Raw genomic sequence first — 15,083 nt, 5'->3', positions numbered from 1 at the left:
CAAGAAGCTACTAAATCTCGAACTTCATTCGTTCACTTTGCAAGGGAACCTGAGAGAGCGGCGGAGAAGGGTGGGAGGGGGGGATGGAAGAGGTGTTAGGATGATCGTCACTTAAAACCATGCGACCCGTGTCGACGACGTTAAGCGTCTTAGATAGTTGCTGCGCCAGCCAGTTTTCCTGGCATAATCCGGTAATTTGAAAATCTCGGATGGAATGTAACACCTCGTGCCAACCACCGTCTTGAATGTACTAAGATCCTCGTTTCGCCAACCCCTGTTGCATCACCGTTTTCCTCCAAGTCGGCCAGTGCTCGCCTCGAGCCGCAACCCTCGAAGCAAAGTAAAGCCGGTAGCTCCAGAAATAGCCGAGATAGAGGGGTTGCATCGCGCGTCAAGGGCTGCATCCTGATTAGGGTAAAAGGAGAAGTCTGAGTAGTCTCATTGGTATGCGAGATTCGTCAGTTTCCTGCGATTTACTCAGTACCCTCTTTATACAAATACGCCGCATTATATACGAGCGAATTTGCGGCGGATAACAAATTCATAAGTCTTTCATTTTTTTTTTATTTTATTAAATATTTAATTATTTCACGGTTTAAATTATTTTGTTGCGACTTACGTTAATTATACGTATCAAACTACGTATTTATAAATGTTCTTTTTTTATGTTAAAAAAAAAAAAGAATGGTAGGAGTGAAAAGAGTACGATTTTAAAAATAATCTTAATTTGTTCTATATTTTTAAATATTTTTAATTATTGAACAATAATTTATTCGTTCAAATATTGAACGTAAAATACTTTAGAATTTTTTTGCTGCCGACTATGATTCGAAAAGAGAAACTTATAGGTAGTTGTGGTGCTCGTGCGGCAAATAGAATAGGTAAAAGATAACGGGAGATATCTTCCAACGATAACGGTCACCGTTTCGTGAACAATAGTTAATCTAACGTTGATGCGAGTATTTTCCGTATCCGTGGAGCTTAAAATATTGATTTTAGAATGGCTGTGGAATTTTATCAAGGTATTTCAGAGCACTGAACTACCGGTACTATAATCGATAAGTTAATTTTATCAACAATAAGTAAGATCGCAAATGGCAAGTTTTTTTATATAGATTTTTAGTTCTCCAACATTAGATACGTAATTGCTATTGATATCAAGAGGTATTCGACTATTGACCATTGATAACAGACTTGCTGTTAGTAAAGTTAAAATTATTATTAACATGCCCGTCAATGAATTAATATTAATATTGTTATTAAATAAATTAAAGACTACATTTGCGAATTTCTTTTTATTTGGAAAAAATTTTTTATACATAAATCAATATTGCAAAGGTACTTCTCAACGAATCCAGGAGATGTCGATACCATACTTGGTTTAGAGAATTTACTGATTCATGTAGCTCGGCTCACTCACAGATTTACATTTAATATATCAATATAAATAATTAGGAATAAATTCAAAGTTAGCATTTATTAAAAAAAAATGTTATTGCTTTAGAAAAACGCTGTTACTTTTTTGTTGAAATTTTTATATCTTTTTATATTTCTTTTTGACCCAAGTTAAAAGAATCAAACTCGTGAAGTCATTTTTAATTAATCCACGTGACGTAATATCGTAATAGCTAATAAAAAAAAAACCTTATGCATTCCGTAATTCGTAGAAATTTTAATTATTTAATTTCCTTCAAATTACATTGCGAAGAAATTTTTATTCGACGTGTCATTTCCAAAGCCGCGTATTTCCATTATTAATACTTTAATTACTTTAATTGAATATCTTTGTTAAGCGTGATACTCGGGATCATAAAAACATGTCGTTTCACATCAAATGCCGGATTAATCTAGCAAGGATGTTAGCTCAGCGGGGCGGAGGATGGGGTAGTACCGTAGACGAGATATGGGCAGACGAGGGGGAAGAGCGACGCAATTAGGAGAGAACATAAATCCCGCAGTTTAGCACACTTCCTCGCCATGCCAGCAGATCGCAGAATACAAATCAATCAGCATAACGGTCGACTGAGCATTTAATTTCCATTCGGCTTCTGATCGAGTGGGATTCGCCGATTCCACAAGCGTTGTGTGCCGGTGCTTTGCCGTAGAGCCGCTTGTGTGCACCGGCAGGGCTCATCGTAGACACACGCGATATCTCGATCCCGCATACCCCGTGCGCTCACCACTCATCCTATTGTGGAATCTCTCGAAACGGGTCAAACGCAACGGACGACGGGGCGCAAAAAGGATTTTGCGCGTTCCGTAACGAGCTCCGCGATGACGCGATTCCGATAGGCACGCGATGCGTAGTAATTCAAGTCCGCATGACCTGTCGATTTTTATGCGATCATTCTTTAACGCAAAACTCCCGAGCAAGATGTTACTCGCGTCTAAATAGTGTTTGCTTTTTCGACAAAATCTAAAGTACATTTATTTTTTTTTATAATTGGTTAATTACGCAGCGAATTTGATTAACTTTTTATTTATATATATATTTTTTTTTTATTTACATTTTCTTTACGTTTGCTCGATTTCTATTTCTTTTTTTTTTTCCTGGCGGGTTTAATCACGCGGAGCGTTATCGATGTCTCCCTCGGCGAATCGGGAAAAGGCCAATATGTCGGTGGCACTTTCGCTGTCTCTAAACGTGGAGCGTACATAACACGTAGGATTTCTCTTTGCACTTCCACCCCGTCCTCTGTTCCCCTCGAGATTTTGCCTCCAAACTACCGACGCCACGAGCCACCGTTCGGGCTTACCTAACTTAGTCGGCAGCGGTGGCGTGGGTCGCCGTCATTGCCAACCAAGTTTATGGCCCAGACCGACGCCCATAAACTGTACAAATGGTAAATCTACCGTAAGATCATCCCAGCCGAAAATGATGTATCGTAGGTTACGCGGGACCTATGTTGCCCGAGAGAGAGCCGGCCGGCACGGCGGTGGTCCTGCTTGACCTCCCCTCCCTCCCTTAAAGAACGCGTGTGTATTATATGTACGCGTGAGCATAGAAGAGGATTTTGATTCCGCCGGGGAGTTACGCGATTCGGTACGGGACACGCCATTTTGCTTCTTCGGTATGTTTCACCCTTCATCGGGCACCTCCAAGCGCCACCGAGGCATCCGGAAGATCACCCATATCTCAGCTAGCGATACAATGCGAGTGTCAGGCGCGAGGGTCAATGACAGCGCTCACGAACGTTTAGAAGATTGCCTGGACTTGACACCTGCGTATAATTCCGCCGTTGTCACTATAGAATTGCGTCAAATGAAACGTGCGCCAGACGTATTAATTACGCTGATATGTATCGTTAATTAGGCTGTTAAACAAAAATCTAAATTGCTTCTTTAATACTTCCTCTATTTAAAAACAAATTTTGTGAAAAAATGTATTGCAAACTTTAACCGGTTTTTTTTTTCCTCAAAATTTTTTTACGATTTTATTGCACTCGATTCTTACGTTTTATCTGTACGTTATTTTTGAAATCCATTACCTCGTTGATAGAATTATTTCGAATTACACCGTCGTCAAAATTCGATTGAGTGTTTCACGGAATATATCCATCGATTTTACGGGTTGGTACGTCGCGACAAACAGATGCACATCGAGAATCGCTCGTGGCAATCCATTTCTCCAGAGATTTTAAACGTGAAAGCACCGATGACAATACCACGTTACATTCAGAAAGCTTTACGGAACACGGAACATCGAGAAAAAGCCCTAGTTTAGTGTACGGAAAGACCGGTCAATATAAATCGTGGCTTTTCAGAATTTATTCTATTATATTGTGGAATCATTACGATACGTTGCTCTAATTTAAAAGTACCGTTGTAAATTTCGTTCCAACATTCAACATAGACGAATGATATATGATAAATGATATGAATTACAACTATAAATATCATTAGGTACGTTTTTCAATAAAAAAGAAAAAAAAAAAAAAGAAAAGGGTACTTTCGTATTAAACACGCACATGCGTCTATTTTTTTTTCTTTTTTTTTTTCTTTGTATAAAAGTTATCTTCTTTTAAACTTATTACTTTCACAAAGATTCTAAGCCAATAAAACTAAGAGGGAGAATTAAATAAGCGTAAGTCGACGCAATGACGTTTTTATAGAAAAACTTCGGCACGTGCTGCTTTTTTTAAAGCACCAGCGCGTGCTTCCGGTAGCCGACTCATTCATACAACTATTAGTAGCGGAACCAGTGATTATGACGCCTCACATTGATATACGCCGTTAAATATAGCATAGCAAATTTAACTGTGCCTCCGTGTGATAAATACCATGATGCTATCGGCGATATTAAAAGACGCGCCGCGTGCTGATAATATTGATCCACCTACTTACTATTTATGCGCCCGTAACAAAGGCGTCTCGATTGTTACAGAATGAACCGTCCCCTTCTTACCTCACCACCGGATTTAACTTCCCGATACCCACACCTGTACTTACCTGCACCTCAAGTGAGATGAACTGTACGTAATGGGACAACCCTTACTAAATCCACCATTGTAAGAAATCGGTCGGAGTTAATAATAGCATTCGGCTTTTGCTTTTGTGGTCTGCGGCCCATATTGTGGCACAGAGATCGCGGCGCGCGTGAGATTGGATAGGGTTCATTGAGCGGTGCCCTTTCGTATTATAACGGAGGATACTCTCTTTCTTTCTTTCTTCCTTTCTTTCTCTCTCTCTTTCTCTCTTTATCTTCCGTTTATTACTGCTATAATATATTTTCTTGATAAAAAGGATGAAACGCGCTTTCAACGGATATGAAACCGATATTTTTCACGACAGAGAGACTTGAAATGTAAATAAAAGTCATGCAGCCGCGTCTCAAGCTCCCGTGTGCTCGCGGTTGTCATTTTTGAATGCAATTACGTTCCAATTAATGCACCATACGATAAACTCCGTAACAAATTCCGTTTTTAACTCTTGGGGTTACGCCACGCGCGAAGCTGTCTGGTCTATTACCCATTGAGATCGACTTCTCCATACTATCGTGTACTCTTCACCTGTCGACCCTTCGTCAACGCAAAGAAGGAAAAAGCCGCGGATCATCGACATAAAACAGAAGTACAGACAGGCGAGCGCGGGGAACGTTGATCAGGCAGAGAGCTGCAACATACGGTGCGGTCTCTTTCTCTCTTATTAGAGGCATCCCTCTTCAATCAATTTGGCCTTCTCTCTTTCGCTCAGCGTCATCGCTCTATCCCCCTCTCTTTTTGTCGCTGGGCTCTCTTCATCTCTGTCGTAACTCCCGTTCAGGCCGCTGCCGTTGTCCCGACGTTACTTCCGTGACGATGAGCTTCAATACGCGCCGATAGTCGCGGCGGGAAACCAACGAGCCTACCCAAAGTCGTCCATGGTTTCCACGCATCCAACCCATCCCAAGCCCGGCCTAGCTCAACATGGAACGAGCGAGCAAGCACACAGCCGCATGTCCGCGCGTAGACGTCGACACGTACAGCACGCGGTGCACACGTGGTGGGCACACACTCCCGCGCCGGATGGGCGCGAGCGCGCATCTATCCGCTCCTCTGAAATAATAATAGAAGAATGAAAATGAAAGAAAACGAAAAAGTAATAATCTCGGGGATCTTTTAAAATCCATCGAAGCAGACGAAGCCGCCGGATTGTGTTGTGTGTTAGGAGATTCTCTCTTTCCCCGCCTTTCACCATCTTTCAGCACTATCTCGCCCTTGTCCCTCCCGCTATCTCGACTCTTCTTTCGCCGCTGTATTTCTTGTCTTACTTTTCCTCGCGAACCCGGGTACTCTACGCGAAGGGAGCTCAACAACGGCGAGGGGGGGTGTGCGTCGCCACGAATCGATGTGCGGGGCGAATGTAGGTGCGACGCAAGAAAAAGATGCGTCCGCAACACGAACCGTACACGTATTCTGCAATACGCGTTGTACATCGGTAATTTATCTTTTCTCATGGTACGTTCTATCTGTCGATCCATCGATCTCTGGTTTATATACAGCGTCGTTTGCGCGACGATAAATTTTAACTTAGGCTGATAAATTTTCTGTCGTCGTTGTTCGAACTTTTGTCACGTAGAATATTTTTCCCGCGTATGATAAAGTAATATTCGCGTAAGTCTACATGTATGAAATAGAATTATCGTCGCGTAAAAGGAAATAATGAAACGGCGGTTGACTTTGCGCTTCTACAAGTCATTTCAGCCTCCTCCGTGTATTTGCGCTCGTAATCGCGGGATAACATCTGTTTTACAACGTTAAATTCGAGCCCGCGCGTGGAATAGCAATCGGCAGTGAACGGGGAACGAGGTATAGGCGTCTGCATGCTCCCTAAATCAAAAAATCCAATCCCCTCGAAAACACAGATCCGACAATACTGGCGAGCAGGCGGGTATCCAGTATTTCGCGGAGATCCCGTGGACCGGCATCAATCCGGGTTATACGTGCTCGTAACGTGTCTACCTATCTCCCATCCGACGGCATACATCTATATACACTCGATAACCCAAATAACGAGTTTCCAGAGGAGAACAAACAGAGAGCTATCTTACTCTGTGGTACATAAAATGCAGTAACTTTGTACCGACGATCTATATAAAAAATTCGTTAATTTTCCGCGATAAATGCACTAACAGACTTCGATATACTATTCAAACGCATAAGTATTGCTACGTTAAAAGTATTGGCGTTAATAATTATACATGTATATTAAAGTTATTAATTTTATTTTTTTTTCTTAAAGTAAAAATAATAAAAAACAAAATTGACGTTGTAAGTAAAAAGCTAAATGCGGGGGAGTATTAAACTAACAATTATGTGTTGTTTGATAATGCATTTAAATATTAAATATTTCGTTGTTGAATTTATTCCCAGCCGGATCTTGCGATGTAGCATTACCTATGTACGTATACGATGGGTACATATATGTTAGACGAAACTCTCATGTATTCACGCAGATGCGAGACCGTCGGGATGTGATATCGGCACCTAGGTCCATCCGTTCGTCCGTCCGTCTCACACGGATCACCAAATCTCTCTCTCTCTCTCTCTTTCTCTCTCTCTGTTTCTCTTCGTCGCTCTACAGGAAGTATATGTATAGAGATCTATCGGAGGGAATCGCTCTCGGAGAGGATTGCGCGCGAGGAAATGCGACGACAGTAGATTCGGCTAGTACGTAGGCAGGCACAGGCACAGTAGCGTTCGTGGACGGCCGGGCTCTCTGCCTGTTAGGCCGTTTGGCTGCCTTGCTGCCTGACTGGCGGGATGGCTGGCTATCGAGCGACGCCGATGCAATTCCAATTCCTGGCTGTCAGCGGCAGAGCTGCGGGAGACGCGTCCATTCGTGATCAGCCTCCCGTGAAATCCCGTGCCTCCCCCCTTCGACTCACCCCGAAACGAAACCCGGTCTCTCGTTCGTCGCATCTCCCTCTTTCTCTCTCGCCGTTTCTCTCACGCCACCGTTTGCCCTGCCTCGTTTCTCTTTCCAACCTCCATGTCTTCCTCTTGCTCTGATTCCCGTCAACCACCTCCAACCTCCCGCCCGCCATCCACGTTTCCCGTCGAACATCGAGTCCCCTTTCGCTCTCTTCTCCTCTTTCCCTTTGCAGCCGTTTCTACTGTGTTAATGCGTCAAATGCGTAGCCCTTTCGCGACTTTAGCCGATCCCTCGAAGGCACGGAAACGTATCGGCGATGAACTTTGCTCTACCAAATTAGGCCGCAAGGTTGCTGAATGCGCGACGAGTATCGTAAACTTGTAATATAAATTAAATAAGATTAGTTTTCATTTTTTATTAAGTAAATTTTTTCATTGAGATTGACTTCAAATATTTAATTATCACAATATATCTAGCAAAGTAAAGTTCTGCGGAGTATGTAAAATTTAAGGAATAATTAAATTTGTACGAGAGCGTAAAAAAATTAATTTTATTCAATTAACGAAAGATTGATTAATTAAATCGCGTAATATTTACAACTTTACTTCGTAAAAAAAAAATAATGTCTTTAGATGCGTAAAGATAATCACTTCGCAAAAACCTGGGACGCCCATTTCCGGCGCGAGCGTTACGAAACATCGAATCAGAAGATGGTTGTAACGTGGTAACGACCGTGAGGCCATAACCATTGTCGGAGAACGAGAAAAAGACCCTCGGGAACGCGGGTGCGTGCCATCATTCCTCGCCCTAACAAGGCCCCCCCGCTGCGTGCAGAAGCCGCCACGTATCGGCCACGCTAAACTACAACCCCCCTTTCGCCTTCACGATTACCCACGGCTCGCGTATATTCAACCCCTTGGCCGAACCACCCCTACATTCGTATCGATGGTCCTAGAAAACGGTCTCACCTCAATGCTAATAACGTGCTGATAGTACGAGCAACACGCGGCTGCTCCCACAGAAAAACCAGGGGAGCCCTCTCGTCTCGACCGTTCTTTCTTTCTCCCTCGGTATCGCCACGTCTTTCTACCCACGTTCTCGCCCGCACCCTCCGTTAACCCCTTTTCGCAACACTCCCTCTCCTCCCACAATATGACTTATGTCCACGAGCGTTGTCGTTCCGCAACATAATTATATCGCGCCGAAACGCAACTGCGTCCCTTTCATAAAGTAATAGCCGTTGACGAGCCGCGACGATCTACGACGACGATCAGTGTCACGACACAGGGGTGGGAGGAAAGGGGGTATCTCAGCAGTGGAATCACTTAATTTTCATGAGCTCGGAACGGTACCCCTTCATGAACGATTCTCGGTCAGAGGGATGTTGATCATTATGAAATAATAAAGTCGCGTAATGACGGTCTTTTAAACGGGTAACATCGAATCGATCACACGGAGACGAAATTCTGCTGCATTGAAAGATTGATGGTGACGAATATTTTAAGAATTTATTTCGTTATTATACATGTGTATAATTTGATAAATTTTTTTTTTCATATTAATTTCGTAATTTTTCACGCTAGCACATACCGGTGGTTTTCGAAAGCCATACGTAATCGTTGCATAGTAAGTTTATCTATTAAAAATTCTCCGAATCACATCACAAGTGTTTTCGAAGCATTAAATATCGAGTAGCCAAAAATTAGGTCAATTTATTTACGGATCATGAATCATTACGCAACATTACGTTTCTTCGTGCAGAATGAAATGAATAGGGTTTGCATAAAGCACGCCGCAAATCTCTTTTATCGTTGCCCGCGGCCATAAGAATAGCGTGTAAACGGCCGCCATTTTCAGATATTCGGCGACAATTCGAAGAGATCTCTTCACCAGTATACTCGCGCTCTCACACGCGCACACGTTTCCGTCTGCGCGCGGTTAAATAGACGAACGCAGTAGAGGGGCAGAGAAATAAAGATGGGTACCGGAACAGGCCGAAGGGCGGAGATTAAGGGTCGCCGAGGAGATGAGTTTGTTAAAAAGGCAGAAGCGGGCCAGCGGCACGCATCAGGGACATCAAAGCGACAAGACGAAATGAAATCCAACCGTCGCCACCCCGCACGGAGAATCTTCTCTCCTCGTGTTCTCGTTCTCGTTCCTTTATTCGCTTCCCCCGTTTCTCGGAGTTTTCGTCCCACGCGACGTAATGTCTTCCTTTTTTTTTTGTTTTTTTTTTTTTCTCTTCATTCTTGCCTTCTTCTTTTCTCTTTCTTTCTTGTTCTCTCTGTTCGCGTTTCGTCGAGGTACTTCATATCCGTTCCACCTCTAACCCGTTGCGAGCGAGTAAAGGAGGCGGAGAAAGCAAGGGTAAGACCGGAAAGCGCGCGGGGAGGGATCCTGGAACCCTTTAAGGGAAGTGGAGGACGGCGAGCCGCGAGCGTCGTCCCTCTTGCAATTTCAGCGTCGTCGTTTCTAAGGCGTCGCTCATATTTCTTTGCGATAGCATGTAGAGTAGAGTAATTAATCGTATGTTCTTACTTTTGACCGTCGAGTAATGCGCGAGTCCTCTTTATCATACCGTCGGCAAACAGCGAGAGATAAGCTAAATTAAAAGAGCCTCTAAAGAAAGCAGTTCTTTCACGGGAAAGCAATACGGATATTTTTCTCAAACTTGTTTTCACCGCAATATTATCGTTATCATAATGATATTAAATTACTGTTACGAAAGCGTACCGAAATAATCGAATTAATACTTTCGTATTTAGTTTGGAGCGCAGTTCTCTTTGATCCGCTAACTTCCGAAAACAGCAGTCGCGCGGAAACCTCGTATACTCGTCCCGAATCCATTTCGTAGCGCAATATATATATATATTTTTTTTTTTTTTCAAGTTTCGATTTATCGAGTAATTCGATTACGGTAAAAAAATCTTACGGAGATTTGCCAAGTTTTATCGTCGTCGTTGTCGCTGCATGCCAATAAAAGTCGGCAGTTACTTCGCGGACTAAAGCCGGAAAGCGAGCGCGCTCACTTCGCTCGATTCAAATTTTCTCGACGGGGACACGATCGGATCATAAATATGTATCCGTTCGTATTCCCTAAACTCATGGAAATTCTTTAATTGAGTTATTTTGGTTTTTCGCGAGGCGGGTACGCCGTCGGCGGGAAGAGGAGCGAGTAGTCCGCGGGAAAAGCCGTGTGGGAAGCACGCAGCTTCAAAATCTTCTTAGACGGTAGCAACTTTAGATGGGTGCAACACTAAGATAGTATTATTTAACGATATATAATTTCACGTCTACCATTATTTTGGGAAAATATATGTCGGCAATAAGTAACGTTAGCGTTATAATTTATTAGAAATAAAGTTACGCATGTAATATCGTGCCTGTAATATTTTAAGATCGAACTCTAAAATTATTTTACATCTCATTGGATAAATTATATCGTATTTTTATTGCGCGACAGACGCTGATCGCGCAAGTTACTTTGTAATTTAATTATATTTTTATTCATCAAATCAGACATCTGTCAAACCGCGCGGAGTTAATTTTTGCCATGGCAATTACCCGCTTTTCGTGGCGTATTTCTAACTTTCTGTGAGAAATGAATTGTCCGGTAGGTCGTGAGGTAATCTCGCGGCGAGATAGCTCATGGGATTCCGCGAGTGCTCGTGGCATTTTAATATCTTCGGTGCGAAAGGGTTAGCACGCATAAGAGGCAACGACGCGTACGCGAAAGGGACGACGACGAGTTAGCGGGTTCGTGACGACGCTGCTGAGAAAGAAGAGAAAGTAAACGAGAGAGGGAGAGCTTGAAAGAGCAGGCGAGCCTGAATCGCGTCGACTTTGTCTAATGACTTGTTACCAACGATCGTAACGAGGCCATCGATAAGTAGCAGCGGGTGTCGTATTTTTGCGTGAGTGAGCCATTTCGAAGGGGCAGTCGAGGTTACTTACGGAGGGATGAGGTTGCTCGGGTTACGTATAAGCGCTCTTTTGCTTCGCTGGTTAGATCCTCTTCGACTAAAGGCCAGCACTAATAATACTTGTAACTTGCGTTTGCTGCGTTTATATTTCGTCGCGCCGGATTGACAATATTTTACGTAACACCTTGTATCTAATAATAGAGATGAAATTTTTATTTCCGCGATTGTATCAATTGGGCATTTACGATTGATTTTATATTAAAGCACATTGCACCAATGGGAAGATGATATATGAAAGACATACTGTCTGACGCGGTAGTTTTCTTCTCTTTATTTACCGCTATATATTTTTTTTTTTTTTTTTTTTTTCTTTTTTTATCATCGTTGTAACTTCTGCGCTAGATACCTCCGCGTCTCTATAGCAACCCGTTACAAACAGACAAGAGACCGATTACCTACACGTACGTCCATATAGTGAGAAGCATGCGTGCACTTATTTACTGGATATTACGCATGGGATGGCCTAGTTTAAGAAACCGCTGCGTAAAGCGTGTAAAAAGTATAAAGACTTTTTCGCGAAAAAATCTTGAAAAATTCACAGACGCTGAAATTAATGTTTAATTTTTACGTCGAATATTTTATTTGTTCGTACATAATATCAGTTATTATTACACGATTAATATATTCTTGAGATATAATTTACATTAAAGAAACAATTTGTTTTTTTATGCTATTGTACTTTTTGCGTCATAACGGCAGTAGAGTGTAACTAATGCTTCGCCAATTGTGAAATCGTGGCATTAATATTAGGTAACTTACGCAAAATGCCGCGTGCTTTTAACACCCGTAAATGGCATGGTGTAGGTCGAACAGCGTTGAGGGGAAAAGCCCCCTGATGAATTGTCCGCACGTGTCTACCCACGTACCGTCGCCTAATTACATGCTGATCATAGTGACTACCTATATCGTCCCCTGAAATGCGAAATTGCCTATTGTCCACAGTTTCGCGGTCAAAACGGCCAGCAGCCTCTACAATCAACGACCACCAGTCTACAATATTCCAACTCTTGATACGCGCCAAACGACATTATTATTATTTCCATAACGTAAATTCCGAGAGTACTTAATTTTATGCTTCTAACAATTAATTTTTAAACGATATAATTTTCGCATAATTTTACTTTTCGAAAATCAAGAAAATATTAAAGAATAGGAGGCACGCGATCGAACAGCGAATTAAGTTCCAGTGTGACTTTATTACATGAATTTATTACGTTGACAGTTTACAGTTCATTCTTTTCGTTCTTCGGAAGAACAATGTACAGCAATATCTCGATCTTCACCTAGATTTCCATGGATCGCTGGAATCGCGTGAAAAATGGTCGGCATTTGGGGAAGGCGATCGGTTCGACCGATCGACATTTATTTTTATCTCACCCTTAAAATTGTCCATCGTGGCGTGAGTCGTGGATTGATGTGTTTGCTGGAGTCGCTGATAGATGGAGGCGTCCGTGTTGTCGGCGCCCTTTCTACCCCCTTAACATAGACAAATGCTTCCTACCCACCCTAACAAATATCTCCTAGATTTATTATGCGAAACCACCCCGGCCTTCGCCGCACCGCATCACGCGGCGACTACGTTCCTGAAAGTTTCGAGAGCAAAAAATTGGCGTTCTTTCGTGCGCACTCGTGCGTGAGAGTGGCAGACACGCTGTGAGAAAGGCTGACTCGTTTTTTTTTTCTTTTTCTTTTTTTTCCAAGTTCACGACAAATCTGATAATGAATTTTATTCGAGAAAATCCCGTTATTCTATCGCAACACGCGCTTCATATTCACTGCTCAAGATAAATTGATTCAAAGTACGGTATTTTAATCAATTAAAAATGCATTTCTTTCTTACGAGAAGTCAACTCTTGATAATCACTCGTGATATTAATTACAGTGTAATCACGGTTTCGTAAACTAGCATTAAAAGTTGCTAATAAGCGTCCGCTGATATCCCGATTTCATAATCATCTCGAATAATGCGACGAGATTGGAAAATTGATTACAAACGGGAGCGCGAACTTTAATGCGTCGCATTTCTCTTGTTTCCCCTCAGAGGATGTCAATAAAATAAAATAAAAAAAAAAAAAAAAGAGAAAAAAAAGAGAGGACCAGTAGCGATACAAAAACGAAAAATGACGAGTGTAAATCAGCCATCAGCCAGTGGGTCCGGAGTTCATTATCATTACTCGCGGTTCGCATGACGCTATACATGGTAAAAGCGCGGCGGATGACAACGTCGCCGCTACCCCCGCAAATTATAGCGGATATAAAAGCGCCGTGAAATGATGCTACTGAACGAACGAATAAACGAACAAACGAACGTGTGGACGGACGGACGGACGGACGAACGTAGGTGCAAACGTACATACGTGCGCTGGCGAACAAAACGCGTCAGCCGATCTCGTCGCATATTTGTGGCTCCGCTATCCGGTCGTAAATAAAGTCCCGGTAAAAACAAAAACACGACGAAATAACGAACAAATGTACCCATCACTTCTGGTACATAAACCCGTATAGCCGTGTGTGCTCACCCCGGGGTGCGACGCCGGTGGTGGTCGCGCGCGAAACCACGAGAGCGCGGCATTCGGGGACGCGAAAGCGGGAGGACGGAGAAAGAGAGGAGATAAATTCGCGAATAGTGCACGGCCGCTCGTTCAATCGAGTGTCGCACCGCCATTCGATACGGTTCCTTTATTACCGCACGAGACATCTCGATCCCATCTTGAAAACATGGGACGCGGCGTCTTCTCAAGTTCGTAGCGTGTTCAATTTCGTCTCCTCGGTTATGATGTTTCGCTGCTTGCATAATTAAATAAAAATAATTTTTTTTTTTTTTTTGCTCGGTAAAATTAATCTACCGACCTTTTATTTTTGCAATTTCTAATTTTCCGTTTTCGTACGGCAAGCGATAATGATAAATTCGCGATCGTTTGGACTATCTTTCGCCCGTTCTCCGCCGAATCGTCCGAAGTAAGAAGCTGTTCGAAGGAGGAAGCAAGTACGCTGCTCCATCAGCCGGAATTCCATCGGGCGATCGTGCGCGCAGTCGGGGGACACTCGCGTCGTCGGCCAATAAAACGAGATTCCCGCGGATCGGCGCAGGGAAAGATAAATTGCGGTATTCTTGGATAGCATGGACGCGATATCGGTGTATATTTACGAGCCGTGGGTGCCACGGCGGGTCGCGGCGGAGCAGAAAGCGACGCGGGGGTTGAGAAAGGCGGCGGCAGCGGCGATGGCGGTGGCGCGGTTCGGGGGAGATGGTCGACAACGCTTCTTGCGAGACGGAGGCCCCCGGGCCGTGCGCCGCTCAAAAAACATTCAAATTAATTCCGCCCGGCTTGCTCCAATGATGGCGGCCAATGTTGTGCAACATAAGACGAGACCCCGCCGGTCTCGTCCGCGCGCGGATGGTAGAACCTACTCACGTACGTCGGGCGCACGTGTGCGCGTGCACACGCGTGATCCCCCGCATCTGCGACGTATGTACATGCACGTACGTATCGTCGATGTACCTGCCATGTCGGTGTACATATCCGCGGTGTACACGCCGAAGACCAGCCCCCTGACCCCTTTCGTCGTATATATCGGTGCTCCCTTTTCTCCCGCTGCCACTTCCTTTTTTCTTTCTTTTTCTCTGCCTCTCGCTCTCTCTCTCTTTCTCTCATTTTTCCTTGCCGCGCTAGTTGCCTGCCCCGCCGCCACGACGACCATCCACCTATCTCTCGGTCTCATATACGACGGGGAGACTCGGAACCG

At 43.6% G+C, this 15,083-nt stretch overlaps 1 long non-coding RNA gene across 1 annotated transcript in view; it reads left to right on the top strand.

Moving 5' to 3' along the window:
- LOC139113929 (uncharacterized) overlaps positions 1-15,083 on the top strand; it is a 144,835-nt gene that overhangs the window by 86,332 nt on the left and 43,420 nt on the right. The window lies entirely within an intron of this gene.

Source organism: Cardiocondyla obscurior, linkage group LG03 (genome assembly GCF_019399895.1).
Source record: "Cardiocondyla obscurior isolate alpha-2009 linkage group LG03, Cobs3.1, whole genome shotgun sequence".
Classification (NCBI taxonomy): domain Eukaryota; kingdom Metazoa; phylum Arthropoda; class Insecta; order Hymenoptera; family Formicidae; genus Cardiocondyla; species Cardiocondyla obscurior.
The sequence above is the reverse complement of the archived record's forward strand: the minus strand, read 5'-3'. Positions and strand labels throughout refer to the sequence as shown.